The following is an 18,223-nucleotide window of genomic DNA, read 5'->3' on the forward strand; positions in this document are numbered from 1 at the left end:
TCCGGATGCCAGCCCACACGGATGCCGTGCGAGGGACACCTCCACTTCCCAGATGCATCTCTCCTTCAGCCCTTCAGACCTGTGAGGGGCCTGGGCTGCTCAGCTAGCCCTTATCATTTCCCTACCCCCGGCCCATACTTCTCTTGTATTAAACTCTCCTCAGATTATCCTCTTTTGAATGCACCATCTGTTTCCTGCTGGGACCCGGACTGATGCAGGGAGCTGCATGTAAACAGACAATTACAGCCTAACGCACAACAGTAATAGACAGTAGTTTCCTAGTGAGGCCCAAAAGCTCTGGAGTCTGACTGTTTGGGATGTGCATCTTGGCTCACACTGCCTGTCTCTGTCAATCTCTTTAATACCCTCAGTTTGTAACTCTGAAAAATGGGTTAATGCTAGCGCCCACTGTGGCCAAAAGTATTTTTCTATTATTATTAAATCATAGCTGTGTACATAGCCAAAAGTATTAAATGAGACAATACAAATAGTGTACATAGATACTGACAGGTATGTAAAGGCAGGGATTTTTTTTTTTTTTTGGCAGAGTCTCACTCTGTGCCCTGAGTAGAGTGCTCACAGCAGCCTCAAACTCTTTAACTCAGGCAATCCCCTTACCTCAGCCTCCCAAGTATCTTGGACTACAGATGGCCACCACAATGCCCCCGCTAGTTTTTCTATTTTTAATAGAGATGGAGTCTCGGTCTTGTTCACGCTGGTCTTGAACTTCTGAGCTCAGGGGATTCACCTGCCTTGGCTTCCCCGAGTGGTAGGATCACCATGCCCGGCTCGGCAGGTATTCACATACATAGTTAACTGTGTGATTCTTTCAACAGATAAGTGCTCAATGCGTATCTGTTATAGGACAGAAATGCTAAGAGAAATAGGCAAATATGCATCTGTTAAACGATGGAAATGCTAGGAGAAATACACACAGGGGATATAGGAGAAGGGACAGAGCAATGACACAGAGGAGATCAGGAAGGACTGCATGGAGGAGGCGATGCTGAGCTGCCTCCTGAAGGAGGTTAGCTAGCAGGATGTCTGGCGGGTGAAGGGTGTTCCCGGCACTCGTGCAGCAGGTTCAAGGGCAGGGAGGAATGACACATACATCACGTGTGGGGTGGTGCAAATGGCTCAGTACAATGAGAACAAAGGATACATTCCAGGAGGGATTGGAGCTGAGGTCAGACAGACAGGCTGGGGTGGCCAGGGAAGGCCTTGGATGTCATGCCAAGGGATTTGGTCTTTGCTGTAGAAGCGAGGGAGAGCTGCGTAGCTAGCAGCGAACATGAACATGTTTGATGTTGAGAAGCTTCAGGCTGGCTGCAATGTTGGGCCTGCCCTGGGCACAACATGAACACATAGTAGGTGCCTTACACATGTCTGTTGAATGAACAGATGCACACAAACAATTCTAGACAGCAAGATCTGTTTCTTACTTTATCTCATTAATGTTATGCCCCATTGTGGGATAATAGAAAATATATTAGGTCTCTGTTCTTGGTTCCCAGCACAGAGCTCCTAAAACCTTTGCAATCTCCAGAGTGACAAGAGAGTCTTTTCTATATTAAAAAAATGACCCAAGGAGAAGCTAACTAGCTTCAGGATGGTGGCCAGAAAGACCTCTGGGGAAGGGAGAGGGGCTGGAGGCAGAGGACCAATGACTTAATCAATCATGCCTATATAATGAAACCTCCGTAAAATATCCTCAACTACGTGGATTGGGGCTCAAGGAGCTTCTAGGCTGATGAGCACAGTGATGTGCTGGGAAGGTGACATGTCCTAGGAGGCCATGGAAACTTGGACCACCATGCCTTTCCCTAACTTTGTCCTGTGTATTGCTTCCATTGTAATACACCAATAATAGTAAGGAAAGTGCTTTCCTGAGTTCTGTGAGTTCTAGCAAATCATAAAACTTGAGAAGGAGGCTGTGGAAGTCCCCTACATTTACATCTGGTTACTCAGAAATACAGGTAGCCTCGAACTTGCAAATGACATCTGAAGTAGGTCTGAGCCCTTAGTCTGTGAGGTCTACACTGACTCCAGATAGTTAGGGTCAGTATTAACAGTATTAAAAGACATCACAACCATAAACACTCTACTTCACTGTACATGCTGGACCCTGGGGTCCTGCCCACCCCATTCTTGCTATGAGACATTCCCTAGGCTCTCCTGCCAGAGTGACACAAGCTGACAGTGCTCAGTGGGACAGTTCTGCCCTCACTGACTCAGCTGCTGATTCAACTGGCCCTCTGGGTGTGGCAGCCTGCAACACTTGGGACCAACCAGACACCACGCCCCATGTGTCCCTGTTCCTTGTCCTCAGGCTCAGAGGTCCAGAGGCTGGAGGAGACTGGCCAGGATCCCCCTGCCACTTCATCCCACTCCCCACCCCCCAGGGCAGCCAGCCAGCACCTACAGCTCTCTCCCCTCCTGTTGAGTACCTGTGTGTTACGCACCCCAGGTTCCCCCAGAAGCACAGGCTCAGTCAAGGATCTGAGTGTAAGGAGTTTACATGGGAAACGATCTCAGGTGGGTGAATGAGGAAAGAGGCAGGAAGGAAGCCAATACTGGGCGCTCTAAAGAGCCGGCTACCACCCGAGAGAGATGGAGAGGACACACCTCATGGCTGTGCACCTGAGGGACAGGCCGCTGGACTAGTTATTCTCCTGCTCTGTCCTTCCTCGACTGAGGACTACACCCCGGGAGTCAACTCCCAGGACTTCTTTTTATTTTATTTTATTTTATTTATTTATTTATTTTTTAACTCCCAGGACTTCTGACCTGACCTGCATGCAGCCTGAGCGTGAGAAAGAAAGCCCTCTGGAACCGCCGCCCAGGGTGTGCAGGGTACGGGGAACCAGTACGTGCCGAGGGGATGTAGGGCCTGCAGACTCCACCAACCAGATGCAGTCACTGTCCTCAAAGAAGAGCAGGGACAAGTCAAGAAGTAACTATAGCCCAGGCAGGTAAAAGCAGGGCAGTGCTGATAACCCAGTACAAGCCATGCTTGTAGTTTCAAATTGTTAGTAGCCGAAGGAAAAAAGTAAAAAGAAATATAGAAAAATAATTTTAATAATATACATCATTCAACTCAATACACCTAAAATATTATCATTTCAACATGTAATCAATTGAAAAATTACTAAAAACAATAGTCTGCATCTTTTTTTCTTATACGAAGTCCTTGAAAGCTGGTATATTTTTATACTTACGGGACATCTCTATTTGAACAAGCCATGTTTCAAGTCCTTCGGAAACACCTCTAGCCAGTGGCTATAGTATTAGATGATGCAATGTCACACACCAGTGAGGAGTGCCTACTCCAAGCCAGACAGGAACTATAGCAGTGGCTTCCAAGGTGCTTAGAATAAAATCTAATCCCCTACATGGTCTAAGGGTCTTACATGACCTGGCCACTGCCCACCTCCCTGACCTCACTTTCTAAACCTGTGCCCTTTTCCCGCATACCACAGACCTGTTTTTTCTCATTTCTGGAACAGATCCACCTTAGGGCCTTTGTCCATGCTGTTCCCCTCGCCTGGGATACCCTTTACCCAGAGCTCTGCATGCTTGTTCCTTGTTCCTCTTTGGGGTCCCTCCTTCCTGATCACCATGCCCCCATCCCCACTCCCGATCTCTTATTCTCTCTTTACCCTTATGTATTTTCTTAAATTACATACCACCAGAAATCATCTTGTTCAATAATATTATTTATTCATTATATCATCTCTCCCTCCATTCACTGTATCCCTAGCTTCTACAGCAATGCCTAATCAAATAGAAGGTGCTTAATATAGATTTGTGAATAAATGAATAAACAAGTAACTGCTCTGACGAAAGAAAAACAGAGTGGAAGGATCAAACTAATTCTGACACAGACACTATGATGTGTTCTCATTTGTATTCCCTGCACACAGCACTGTCACCCAATAGATGCTTGTTCAAAGATGGAAAAAATAATTAATGATAAGGAAATGAGGCTAGAGGAGAGGGGTGGTGGCCTTTTTAGCTACAGAGAGCATTACAGAGGAAATGGGTCTTAGAGAGGATGAATGGGCATGTGCAGGGATTCCTGGCGGAGGGAACAGAATGTGCAAAGCCACAAGACACAGAAGAGCATGTCATACAGTGCCAACACACATAATTGCTTTCCTTCTCCCCCTAGAGTCCCCCTCTTTCAAAACAAGGACTTGCAAGGCTCTTTATTTGATCTTCTGCCTGGAAATAACATTTTGCCTTCAGTCTGGTCCTCACTCCATTCTTGCCCAACCTGGCAAGCAGAACGCTCACTTCTCAGACCTCAAGGTTCTGTGAGGTGATTCCCTAAGCGCCATCCCTGGGAGTAGTGTTTCCCAGCTGGCGGCACATACCTGCACCCAGGAAGCCTGACACTCATGTCTATATCCCAGATCTGTTTGTTTGTTTGTTTTTTGTCTTTTCTCCAATTAGTCTCCATTTTATTATTATTTTTTTATTATTAAATCATAGCTGTGTACATTAATGCGATCATGGGGCACCATACACTGGTTTTATAGACGGTTTGACACATTTTCATCATACTGGTTAACATAGCCTTCCTGGCATTTTCTTAGTTATTGTGTTAAGACATTTATATTCTACATTTACTAAGTTTCACATGTACCTTTGTAAGATGCACCGCAGGTGTAATCCCACCAATCACCCTCCCTCCGTCCATCATCCCCCCTCCCTCCCCTCCCTCTCCCCCTTCCCCATATTCTTAGGTTATAACTGGGTTATAGCTTTCATATGAAAGCCATAAATTAGTTTCATAGTAGGGCTGAGTACATTGGATACTTTTTCTTCCATTCCTGAGATACTTTGCTAAGAAGAATATGTTCCAGCTCCATCCATGTAAACATGAAAGAGGTAAAGTCTCCATCTTTCTTTAAGGCTGCATAATATTCCATGGTATACACCAGATCTGTTTTTGAAAGAGAAACTCTTTGTATTGGAAGCCAGAATGTTGTAAGGTCTGAACCACCAGGGACCAAAAAGAGGAAAAAGACCATCCAAGAATGAAGCCAGCAGAGATGACAACAAGGTTCAGAGAACCTAACCCAGCCAGGCACTGTGCTAAGTGCTCTCTAACTGATTCATTTTATCATTCACTGCAGCCAAGTGAATGTGGGCTCTATTAGTACCTCCCGATGAAGAAATAGGGTACAGATGGGGAGCTTCCTAGTGTTTACATATGTATTAATATTAATAGTATCACATCAGAAGAAAGAACCCAGGCCTGATGACCCCAGCGGCACCCTGGATCCAAGAGAGCCTGAAGCTAGCACCAGCCTTGGGTTTTGTTTTTTTTCCACTACTTGCCACTGAACGATGTCCAGCTGATACAGTACTACCCTATTTCTCCCAGAGAGGTAAAAGGAATTGCCCAGGTCTCCCTGCCACCTTCTCAGTGCCACCAGAAGGACTCAAGTGTCTCAATTCCTTTCCAAAGCTGGCCACTTGCCCTTCCTATAGCTCACCATGAAGACTGCCGTTTGTGACTCAGGTCACACTCACCTGAACTCTTATTCAAAGAGGGAAGCCAGAGTCCCCTAAATGTGTTAACGAGGTGGTAAGTCAATGTTCCCACCTTGCTTGGCTTCAGGTCATCTTTATGACCAAGGAAGATTATGGTAACCTAAGGGCAATCAGAACCTCAAACAAGATGGGACCCTCTGAGGTGAGATGGAAGAACTTCAAGTTACTACCATAGCAGGGAAGTGCTTCTCTGATTAAAACAAACACACAAACCACTTTCCTCTCCATGCATGAGACACATCTGCTCAAAGGAAGGGGCAATTACAACTTTTCAGGTGCAACATCAAAGCTGTCAGCATCCCTATGTAATTTAGGACCTGGTCTGCAGACAAGCACTCATTCTGTATTTTAATTGTCACCTTCCCCCTCCTCCTACTCAAAGAACCCCACTGCTAGGCTGGGGGAAGAAAGCAGGATGTTGGGATTTGGAAGAGGAGGGCTTCAGAGAGAATGGTGCCTCTTACTATCTTGGGAACTTTGGGCAAGTTACCCTATCACACAGTCCTCAATGGCTCCCCATTGCCCAGTCATTGGTTCATTCAACAAACATTTATGAGTGTTTACTATGTGCCAGGCCCTGTCCTCACAGCTATGCATAGTGGTGAGTAAGACTGAGACAATCCCCATTCTCCTGGAACTTCTAATTTAGTAAGACACTGAACATGAATAAAAACAAGATTGTGCCACACACGCGTGCGCACACACCCTGAGGAGCTGCACAAGCTCTACGGAGGGACCTAAAATGAGGAAGCTAGCACGGAAAGTGCCCTTGCCAAGGGGCAGTATCTGGGAAGGCCCCATAAATGCCTCAGGAATTGGAAAGAAAAGAATTCTGTAAAGCTAGTGAATGATGCCCCATGATCCTATCAATGTACACAGCTATGATTTAATAAAAAAAAAAAAAGAATTCTTTAAGGAGTCAACAGAACTCCTGGGTGGCTGAAATGCAGACAAGCAGCACTTAGTGGAGACACAGCAGGCAGACGGTGGGGGCCGAGGGTTCACATTTCTCCAAGACCAACAGCCACAGAAAGGCCTCCTCAGTGGTCACAGGGCTCACCCCAGCAGCCCGGCATCTGCCCTGCTCCCGTTTCCACTTGCCTCCCAACTTTGGACCTCCAGCTCATCCCACCACACTCCCCCATGCAGGGCTCAAGGTCCAAATTCTGTCTTTCCTTAAATGGGATCAGCTGAACAAAGGAGCTACAAGTAGGGCGAGGCAACATCCCCCTTGGCCCGGAGCAATCGAGGCAGCAGAGATGTTGCTGGCTGATGGAAGTGTTCTAATCCCCTCAGCTCCCTGAGTTGGTGGATTAAGAGCCAAACTGTAGGAGCCTTAATGTTAGGGTGGTACATGTTAGGTCCAAACCCTCCCCTCCACGGGGAGATGCTGCATGTTGGGGATTCCTTTCCTGATTTCAAGGCACAGAGCCCAGGGCAGGGGCATGCCCCAGTGTGCCTCAGCTCTTCCTACCTATCAGGTGGGGATGTCTTCTCAGTTGCCCTGTGGGTAGCAGTCTCTTAGAGGGACCTGATCCGTTAATAGATTTTTATTTAGTGTCTCTGCAGGCTAAGAGTCAGCCGCTTCCTATTCCACCATGTTGTTGCACCACTCTCTGAACAAAGACTCTTTGAACACTCACTTAAGGAAGCTGGTTTGAACTTGTGCTACTGGCTCTCCCTACATTCAGTTAGTTGGTCAGCAGGGTGGGCATTTGTCTTTGCTTCCCTGGCACTCCCTTCTTCCAGCGACTGCATTCCAAGTTCCTACTGGAATTCAGCTCCTGCAACTCTGAGGATGATCAGGATCAGGTGATATGGGCCTGTCCAATTAGAATAGCCCATGACTCAGTCTACCACTATGATTGGTACAGGGCTGGCACATGACCCAAGTTGAACCAATGGAATGATTCAGAGATCTTGAGGCACACATAGATGACATATTCCTATAACCTAATCCACAGCCCTCAGCTCTGCCTGTTCCCACACCCACACCCTGTCCTGAGGACAATGGAGCGGGGCTCAAGGAATTCAGACAGTAGACTCGGCTGCTACACCAGACACAGGGCAGGGTACCATGCCTTGCACCCTGTAGACACAGAATCACTACTTGTCACTTTACTGATGAAAATTCCATTTCTAATCTCTTCTTAACAAATGCACACTATTTGGAAACTTCTGACAACCATACCTCATCCTGCAGAAGCAGCTAGACGTGGATTCCATTCAGCCTCTGTGGCTTAGGAGTCTAACAGTCAATTATCCTGGTGCTGATGAAAAGGCAGAAGCAATAAAGAGCTGCAGCAGGGCTCACTGCAGCCAGTCGTGCTAATGACCTGTCTGCAGTAACTTTGTAAACCTCACTTTTCAGCTTTGTGGCTCAACCCAAAACAGCTACTCTACTTTTCAGCTTACAAGCACATTTTCCTTCTGGAAGGGTTACCTTGTTATCAGTGCTCAGGCAAACCTATGAGTTGTTCATGAGCACAAACCCCAGATATTTACAGAGAACCTCTTTCAGGAGCTCACCGCACTATAGTAACTGACACGAAGTGCTCCACATTTCATTCATTTTTTGTTTAAATAGATAAAAATTGTTCTCTATTCAAATCTTTAAAACGTATTAGCTCATAGTTTCCATTTTAAACCAAAATCAAATCAACTTCAATATGGATTGGGTAACCAAGGCTGCTTTTTCCAAGAGTATCTCTCCCTAAATCCCACTATTTTGGATGACCCAGGAAAGAGAATGTAAAAACAGAGAACAAGGCCCATCAAATAGGGCAGGTTACACCTAGTTTTCAACCACTTGTATACACATATAAGAACCACTTTGTCCATAAAAGGATACAAGTCACAGGTCTAGGCTTGGTATTTTATCTTCATGACTAATGTAGCATGGGTTAATTAATTTCAACAGGCGCCAAGGTAACATTAACGATAATCAGCCATCACTTGTCCACTGGGAGCTTATGGTCTGGTGGGGGTGGCAGACCCACAATAGGGAACACATAATCCCAGATTGTTAAAACTACTAGAAAAAAGACACATAGGGAGAATCAGAGGGAATAAAGATAAGGGTGATGAGGAAGACCTATCTGAGAAAACAGCATTTCGGCTGAGAGTCCAGGACATGAAGACCAGGGGACTGGAGGACAAAAGATGCAGGGACAGGGTTCTGCTGGCAGAGGAACAACACGAAGCAGAGTACTGAGGTGGGAGAACCCTCGCTGAGTGTGTGGACAGAAAGGAAACCAGTGTGCTGATAGAAGCCTCGTGAGGAAATGGGGTAGGAGTAGGGGAGGGTGCGGAAGGAGTCAGGGGCTAGATCACCCCGGCCTTTGTAGCCCACTGTAAGAAATCTGAATTTCACTCTAAATACAATGAGCAGGGGCCTTTGGGGTCACTGTGGGTTTAAGCAGGGGCACAGCAAGATCTCATGCAAGAGAAGTGAGGGGAATTAGCCATGTTGGACATATTAAGTTTGAGGGGCCTGCTAGACTTCCAAATGGAGATGTTAATTAGGCATTTGAGATCATCAAGGCTCAGAGGGCAGATTCAGCTGGAGATAGCATTTGGAAGGAGTCAGCATACATACAGACATCTTCAAAAATATTGCAAGTTTAGGTGGAGTGAGGGGTGCCCATCTGAGAGACTGAGAGAGCAGGGTCACAAGAAGAAATCCAAGTGGGCTTGGTGCCACGGAAGCCAAAGCATACAGTGTTTTTAGGGAGAGGGAATGGTCAGCTGGGTCAAATACTTCCTGGAAGCTGAGTTGACTTGTAGATTAATTCAGAAGCTTTGAGATTTAGAGGTAGGGCTGGGGGGGCTGGAGTGAGGTATGCTCATCTTAAAAGGCTCTCCTTAGAGCCCAGGGATAATATAAGAAAATGATGAGTGAAGGTGAAAATTGCAGCCTCTGCCATTGACCAGCAATGTGGCCTTAAACATGTTTCCAAAACCTCCACCAAAGCTTCAGTTTGTCTTTACAATGGAAATAACAACCCTACCTACTCACAAGGTTGCTGTTAGGATTAAATGAGTTCATAAATAGCAAGTTTTTAGAAGAGAAAAAGTGCCTGGCTCATGCTAAGTGCTTAATGTTAGCTATGATTGTTGCCGTTCTATAATAATTAATACCAAGTGCTAAGTGCTGGGTTTTACCTGTATTGTCTCAGGTAGAAGACATTGTTACACTCACTTTAGAAAAGACGAAATTTGCCTAGGACCACCCAGTAAGATCTGGGGTAGAGCCAGCATTCACATCCATCACGCAGCCTGTGAAGCTGAGATAGCCGCTTCACATCCAGGGTGAGGGAAGAAATGGTTGACTAATGCACTAACAGTGCTTTCGCTTCAACTTGCATTGCCAGAGGTAATGGTTGGTTTTTCATTGGTTCTAGCATGCTTATAGTTATTAGAAAACCAAACCTTACTTAGCATTTCACTGGATTTAAGATGAAAAAAGTGACAAGTTGTGTTAGATCAGGGTTGGACAAATTGTGCTATAAGAAACCCCAGTTCCTCCCCTGGGGAGAGGGTACAGTGTGGTCTCCTCACGTGTTAGGCGCTCTGGGTCCCAGCCCCATCTACACCAGAACAGCTCTGTTCTCATCTGCTCTACACACTGAGCTCTCTCTTAAGCTTTTATTTGCAGAAAATATTCTGAGGATACAAAAGTTTGAAAACTACAAGAATTGGTGTTTCTAAGCTGCAACTGTGTCAGAATCACCTGTTGTTAAAATGCAGATTCCTGACTCTACTACAACTTAAGGAATCAGAAACACTTGAGGGAGGGCCTGGGAATCGGCTTTTCAACCAGATCTCCAGGTGACTTAATGCACATTCATTGAGAACTAGGTAACGAAGAGACTTCCCTGTCCCACACAATAGCCACCACATATGACTAATTTCGATTGAAATGTAAATTCATTAACATTAAATAAACTTGAAAATTCAGTGTCTCCATTGTATTAGGGACATTTTATGGGTTCAACACAACATGTAGTTAGTGGACACCACAGACGTGGAACATTTCGTCATCATAGAACATTCTACTAGAAAGTGCTAAACAGGGCGACACCTGTGGCTCAGTGGGTAGGGCACCGGCCCCATATACCCAGGGTGGAGGGTTCAAACCCGGCCCCGGCCAAACTGCAACAAAAAAATAGCCAGGTGTTGTGGCGAGCGCCTGTAGTCCCAGCTACTCGGGAGGCTGAGGCAAGAGAATTGCCTGAGCCCAGGAGTTGGAGGTTGCTCTGAGCTGTGATGCCACGGCACTCTACCGAGGGCAATAAAGTGAGACTCTGTCTCAAAAAAAAAAAAAAGAAAGAAAGTGCTAAACAGTCCCTTCCAGTATAAACATTCTAGGACTCTCAGTCCACTTGAATAATGTTCTTCATATGTTTTATACCAAGGCACCAAATTCAAGATTTCCCACCATTTTCAACTATATCAAAGGTATAATAGGTTACCTAACAATTATTACATCTACCATATTGGACTGAAATTACCTGTTTACATATCTATTTCCCCTGACACACTCTGAGTGCCTTAAAGGCTGGAACCATGAATGTATTATTTAGGTCTGTATTCTCAGCGACTACAGCGTAAATAAGTGCTTGGGAGTTGGTTTAATTGGCCCATAAAACATAAGCGAAATTCAAAGCGCACAATGAAATGTCCCTGCTAAAAGCATTCGCCAACTAAAAGCACTCGTACCTATTAGGATAGTTACAGTCACAAAAACAAAATAACAAGTGTTGGTGAGGTTATGGAAAAATAGGCATCTTTATGCACTACTGCTGGGAATATAAATTTGTACAGCCTTTATGGAAAATAGTGTGGCAAGTTCCTCAAAAAAATTAAACACAGAATTACTACATAATTGAGCAATTCTACTCTGGGTATATACTTCCCAAAATTGAAAGCAGGGTCTTGATGAGGTTATTTGCACATTCATATTTATACTACCCTGTTTCCCCGAAAATAAGACAGTGTCTTATTTGAGGGTGTGCTCCCAAAGACCCGCTAGGTCTTATTTTCAGGGGACGTCTTATCTTTCCTGTAAGTAGGTCTTATTTTCGGAGGATGTCTTATTTTCGGGGAAACAGGGTAGCATTATTCATAATAACCAGAAGGTTTAAGCACTCAAATATCTATCAGGGATGGATATACAAAATGTGGTATATGCATACAATCGAATATTATTCAGCCTTAAAAAGGAAGGAAATTCTTACACACACAACAGGAATGAACCCTGAGGATGTTAGGTTAAGTAAAATAAGCCAGGACAAACAGTATATGATTCCACTCACAAGAGGTACCTAGAGTAGTCTAATTCAGAGAGAATGGTGGTTTCCAGGGACTGGGGTGTGGGAATGGAAGTTGTCATTTAATTGGTACAGAATTTCAGTTTTACAATATGTAAAGAGTTCTGGAGATATATGGTGGTGAAAGTTGCCCAATGGTGTGAAGGTATTTAATGCCACTGAATTGCACACTTCAAAGCAGAAAAGATGGTAATTTATATGTTGTATGTATTTTACCATAATTAGAACTATTTTTTTTTTTTTTTTTTTTAGAGACAGAAGAGGTCTCACTATCTTACCCAGGCTGGTCTCCAAGTCCCGGCCTCAAGCAATCCTCCCACCAAAATGCTGGGATTACAGGCAGTAACTGTCACACTCAGCCCACAATAAAAACATTTTAAAATAAAATTTAAGGGTGGTGCCTGTGGCTCAACGGAATAGGGCGCCGGCCCCATATGCCGGAGGTGGCGGGTTCAAATCCAGCCCCAGCCAAAAAAACTGCAAAAAATAAATAAATAAAATTTAAAAAGTAAAAAGCATTCACTATTATCAGCCAGAGAAAATATAACACTCCTCATGGCTTTGGAAAAATGTTGGTTCTGAATCTATCCAGCTACACCATAGGCAGGTGCTGGGAGCAGGAGGTGGTGGATGTCAAGATGAGACACAGGCATTGTCATTTCGCCTCTTTAGAGGGAGCATCAGTCCAAAGGGGTCCTCTTAGTTCTCTGGAATAGGAACCACTTCAGTCCTGACCTATCTAGTTGGTCACCAGAACCTTTCCAGAGGGAAAAGCTTTCCCCTGGAGGTTTGATTCCATGTCTAGGGGAAGAATCAAGGGGAAATTTATTTTTAGAATTGTACAGGGGACCTGTACAACCAAGTTGGGAACCCCCAACCTACTACACTTATGTTTTGGTTCATTCACCTGTTTGTCTCATCTTCTCATCTAGTTGCAAACTATTTTTTTTTTTTTTTTGAGACAGGGTTTCTCTCTGTTGTGGCTGAAGTGCAGTGGCATAATCACAGCTCACAGCAACCTTCAGCTCCCAGGCTCACCTGATCCTCTTGCCTCAGCCTCCCGAGTAACTAGGAGTAAAGGCACATGCCACCACACCCAGATAATTTTTTAAAATTTTTTGCAGACATGGGATCTCCATATGTTGCTCAGGTTGATCTTGAACTACTAGACTCAACTGATCCTCCCCTATCTGCCTCCGAAAGTGCTAGAATTACAGTCCTGAGCCAATCTTTTTCTAGGAATATTTGTACACGATTTAGACTTTACAATGAATACTAATAATAAAGATCAGCATTTAGTGAACAGCTAGCACATGCCAGGCCCTGCTCATGGGCTTCATACGTGTTATCCCATTTATTTCTCAAAACAATCCCACATCTGACAGAAGTGTTACTGGCTCCACTGTATAGAGGAGAAGGCTGAGGCATGGAGAAATTAAGGCACTTCCTCAAAAATAAAGCTTCCTTTTTTAAAATAGGACAGCTATATCATAAGCATTCTTATAATTTTAAAAAGGTAATCATCATCTTCTTTTGATTTTTATTTATTTCTTTTCTTTTCTTTTTTTGAGACAGAATCTCACTATGTCGCCCTCAGTAGAGTACCGTGGCATCACAGCTCACAGCAACCTCAAACTCTTGGGCTTAAGCAATTCTCTTGCCTCAGCCTCCTGAGTAGCTGGGACTACAGGCACCCACCACAACGCCCGGCTATTTTTTGTTGCAGTTGTCATTGTTGTTTAGCAGGCCAGGGCAAGGCTCGAACCTGCCAGCCTCGGTGCATGTGGCTCGTACCCTACTCACTGAGCTATGGGTGCCGAGCCCATCATCTTCTTTTAATGGCTACGTCGCTTTTCATTGTGCTACCTTAACTTGTTTTTCATTGTTTTGTCCCTAATTTGTTAACTCATTGCTCATAGTAAAGCAGGCTTTTATCTTTTTTGCAGCTATTGCAACTGGCTTACGATTTCTAATGATGTTACAATGAACACTGTTATGTGAAGGGCATTTTCTATTTTTCTAAAAAACTTTCCTTAGGAAAATTATGGGGAAGTGTTCTGGTGGTAAATGGCACTAAATATAAAAACCAGATGTGTTTCTCTATTGTCCAGACTGGAGTGCAGTGGCCTGATCATAGCTCACTGCACCCTTGAACTCCTACCCTGGCCTCCCAAATCACTGGGATTACAGGCATAAGCTACCATGCCTGGCTATAAGAGCCAAAAGAGTCTTCATCCGGGGGAACGTGCTGCATAAGCCTGGCACATCCCTCTCCTATGGGGTGATATGTTTTGGAATACACCCACAAACAGGCACCAGATATTTCCTATAGGCCACGTGGTCTTTTGAACATTTTATTTGATGTCACCTGGTCCTCAAAAGACAGCTGGGGGAAGTTTAGAGGAGATGCCTAGAGGCAGAGAGGGAAGGACATGTACCCAGGCTCACACACCAACAAACAACAAACAGAACCAGGAGAAGGAGCTGCACTTTTAACCCCCAGGCCAGGCTTTCTAATCAAGGCAGTCTCTCTCTGTGACCCACTTATGCTCCAGTCTAAGAAACAAAATGACAGCATAAGAAAGAACCTTCCCCATCAACTGGGACCACATAAGAATGTCCCTGCCAAAGCGCAAGGAAAATCTGTCTGACTTCTCTGGCAAGAAATGTGGAATCATTCACTCATAGTAACTCAGTTCCTGGCTCTGGGTGTGTACCCTGATGTGGAGATAAAGCAGAAAGAAGGGAAAGGTGTGAACACACAGGCAGGGCCCACCACATACCAGGCACTGGGGTGTGTGTCTGTAATCAAATTGTGTCTTCCTGCAAAAAGTGGAAGTCCCAGCCCCTGGTATCTGTGCATGTAAACTTATTAGGAAATGCCTCTTAGAACATGTAATTAAGATTTAAAATTAAGAGGCTATCATATGAGAGGAAGGAGGTCCCTTGATCCAATATGACGGGTGTCCTTACTAGAGAGGAGGAGGGAGACGCACACAGAGGAGAACGCCAGGAGACGAGAGAGGCCGAGACTGCCCTGGTGAGGCTGCAAGCTACTGATCACCACGGATTGCAGGCCAGCACCAGATGCCAGAAAGAGGCAAGGAGGATCCTCCCTACCATTTTTAGGGGGAGTACAACTCCATCGATACCTTGATTTCGAACTTTTAGCCTCTAGAACTATGAGACAATAAATTTCTGTTGTTTGGAGCCACCAAGTTTATGATACTTTGTTCCAGAAGCCCTAGGAAACCAATAGAACATTGTCTAGTCTTTCAGCTCCATCAGAGCAGAGCTGTTTTGTTCGCCTTGGTCTTTCAGCAGCTGGCATAGTCCCTGGTACATGGTAGATGCTCAGAAAGGGTTTGTTGAGGAAGCAAGTGGAAAAAAATGAAGCATAAACTCAGGAAAGGAGAAATTATGCCTTTTATCTCTGCTAAGGGACGTGAGCAAATTAGGGACTCAATGAACATTTGTAGAATGAATACATTTTTTTAAAACTCATGAAACAATAAGCTCAAGAAGGCTTTGCAATGAGTCTTACTCATTGATTGCACCAGCACTTAGCACAGGGCCTGGCTCACGGAAGCTGCTTAATAAGTTCTTAAAGGAGGGACGGGAAAAATGAAGGGAAGGAGAGAGAGAAAACAACGATCATAACTCTTGGTTTACGCAGAACCTTCCTTCCTTTAAGTGTCTAACTGAGGCATGGACGATGCTGTGAAATAACCAGTTGAATTTCAAACAGCCTCAATTATACTGAAAGGGCATTCACAGTAAAACTTGAACACTGTCTTTCTAAAACACATTTCTTTTCCTTTTACGTCCAGAAATCATGAGGCTTCCTAACCCTTTCAACTATGTTAGACATGCAGGGTTGAGAGGTCAGCCTTCTGTGTTCAGCCAGGGACACGTGTCCCGTCCATGTGCAGCATGCGTTCCTGACCCCTGCCCAGCAGCCAAAAAGGGACATCAGCTGGGCTCAGGGAAATTCAATTTGGGCTGACAGCCGGCGGCATGATAATGACAGGGCATCTGCTTGACATTTGGAAAGGCAAAAGAAGGATAGGGAGTCATAGAGGCTTTTCATGGGCTTAGCTTGGGAAGGTCTGAAGTTTAGGCACTTCATTTTTATGTACGGAGAAAACTCCTGAAACTGATTTCTACCACTGGCTTGGAATTCAATTCAGCTTCCATCTTCTGTGTTCCTGCCTTTCTGATGGTATTTGGGGTTAAAAAAAAAAAAAAAAAAGGAAAAGAAAAGAAGAGGAAAACGAAAAGAAGGAAACACTTTGTTCTTTATTCCCCTAGCCTTGAGCTTTCCTAGGGATGACAACTGCATTATTGTGGGTATTTAAATCATTCATTCACATATTTGTTTTAAATAAGAATTTCCTGTACTCATGGTCTTTATACATGCAGAAAATCTCTACTCCTGTGGTTACCTTCTCTTCTGCTAAACTCACAAGCTCCAGCACTTGCCTGCTCCAGTGAAAACCAGGTAGGTTCACAACTGTGACAGTAGCTAACAAGAAAAGAAAAGCTGACCCCTGCTTACTTCTAGTAGCAGGGGACAGAGGGAACTGCTTTATATTTCTTGATGTAGCCCTTGTGGTCAGCTTACCCACTGGTGTGGGAACCTTCTCTCCATCAACGGAGTCAGTTGAGATGGCCATGTATGTTACTTTAGCAGGTTGGAGCATGTGTGGCTAGGTTAGTTTACATGCCCCTCCTGTGGCCTCAGGGCGACCCACACCAAACCTAACCTGGTGGCTGTCACTCTGAATGGTATTTGCACCTTTCCTTTTCCTCTAGACAGAAAGCCCCATTAGGGCAGGGTTATGCCTACTGCATGTACCTTTGTATCCCAGGCAACCTAGCCTAGCTCCTGGCACATAAGTAATAAGCAACTGATCGATATAACTTAGATGAATGAATCAATCAATACAAATAAGGGTGCTGGCCTTATGTTGCAGTTAAAGAGTGTGGGCTCAAAAATCAGGTGAGTATAGATTTTACTCATGTCGTGACACGTTTTTATTAAAGTATAAGATAAATAGTAAAATGATCAATGTCATAGTGGACCAGCCAAGGACTATTTATAACCATGAAACCAGCACCCAGATGAGGAAAAGAGCATGAACAGGCCCTCAGCAGCCTGTCTCACGCTCCCATCCAGTCACCATCCCCTGCCCACCCAGGGGAAACCATGGCACCTGACCCGTCCTCCCTGACTCTTACCTTCAACCTGGGGAGGACAACACTTACCATGCTATGAGTATACAATTTTAAATAGGAGCATAGTAGCAACAGCAGTACCAATAGTAGAAGCAATCAGAGTAATGTGAGTGGACGCAGCAGTAATAGCAGAAGCAGCCATAGTAAAAGCAGCTCTGGTGGTAACAGGAATAGCAGTAGTCACAGGAGGAAGTGGTAAGAGCAGTAGTAACAGAGTGAGTAATACAGCAATAATAGCTAAAACGTACAGAGCACTTACTATGTGCTGGGCACTGTTCTGAGTGTTTCACCCTAACTCATATTCAAAAGGACCCTTAGGAGATGGTATAAAATAAGAGAGAAGAGGAAGAAGCTGAGGCACGGAGAGGTTAAGTAGCATTTCAAAGGCTTTATAACTATGGAGCCATAGATTCAGAATTCCAAATTCCAGCAGTCCGGCAGCAGAACCTATCTTCTTAGCAGAATTTCTCCGTCACTATTAGCATGGCAAAGGAAGATGTGCCCCTCAATACTGGTTCTCTTATTCTTCTATAATAACAACCTTTGATTTGGTAAATATATAGTTTTGCAGAATAAAGGTTTTATTTTCTGGACTTCTTTGCAAGACAGTATAGCCACAAAACTAAATTCTGGCCAACAGAATGTAAGTATTAGAAGCAGCAGGTACCACTTCTAGGAAGCATCCTTAAAGGGTAGGAACTGCCTTGCTTCTCATTCCTTCATCCTGCTGCTAGAAGTGATGGCTGGAGCAGAAATGGCTACAATGTGGCCATGAGGTGACCTTAGGAATGGAGGCCCATATAGCAGAGAAACAAGACAGAAAAAGCCTGCGTATCCCACAGATGGCTGTAGCATCTCTGTACCACTTGTGTTGAACTTTTAGGTAAGAGAGAAACGTACTTCTTCAAGCCAATGTTCTTTTAGACGTTGTACCATTCAAAGCAAAACCTAATTCTAATAATACACTGAGTTACTGCAATTATAATGCCACTTTGTACTATACTCTTAACTTAAAAGGAAAATAAAATAAAACATGATTTGGGGTAATCGTGTGATAGACAAACTGTAAAAATAAGTATGTAAAGCCTTAT

General features: G+C 44.4%; 1 protein-coding gene across 1 annotated transcript in view; it reads right to left on the reverse strand.

Moving 5' to 3' along the window:
• The window catches only part of ASAP1 (ArfGAP with SH3 domain, ankyrin repeat and PH domain 1), a 356,486-nt gene that overhangs the window by 289,481 nt on the left and 48,782 nt on the right, over positions 1–18,223 (reverse strand). The window lies entirely within an intron of this gene.

The sequence above is a fragment of the Nycticebus coucang genome, chromosome 13 (genome assembly GCF_027406575.1).
Source record: "Nycticebus coucang isolate mNycCou1 chromosome 13, mNycCou1.pri, whole genome shotgun sequence".
NCBI lineage: Eukaryota > Metazoa > Chordata > Mammalia > Primates > Lorisidae > Nycticebus > Nycticebus coucang.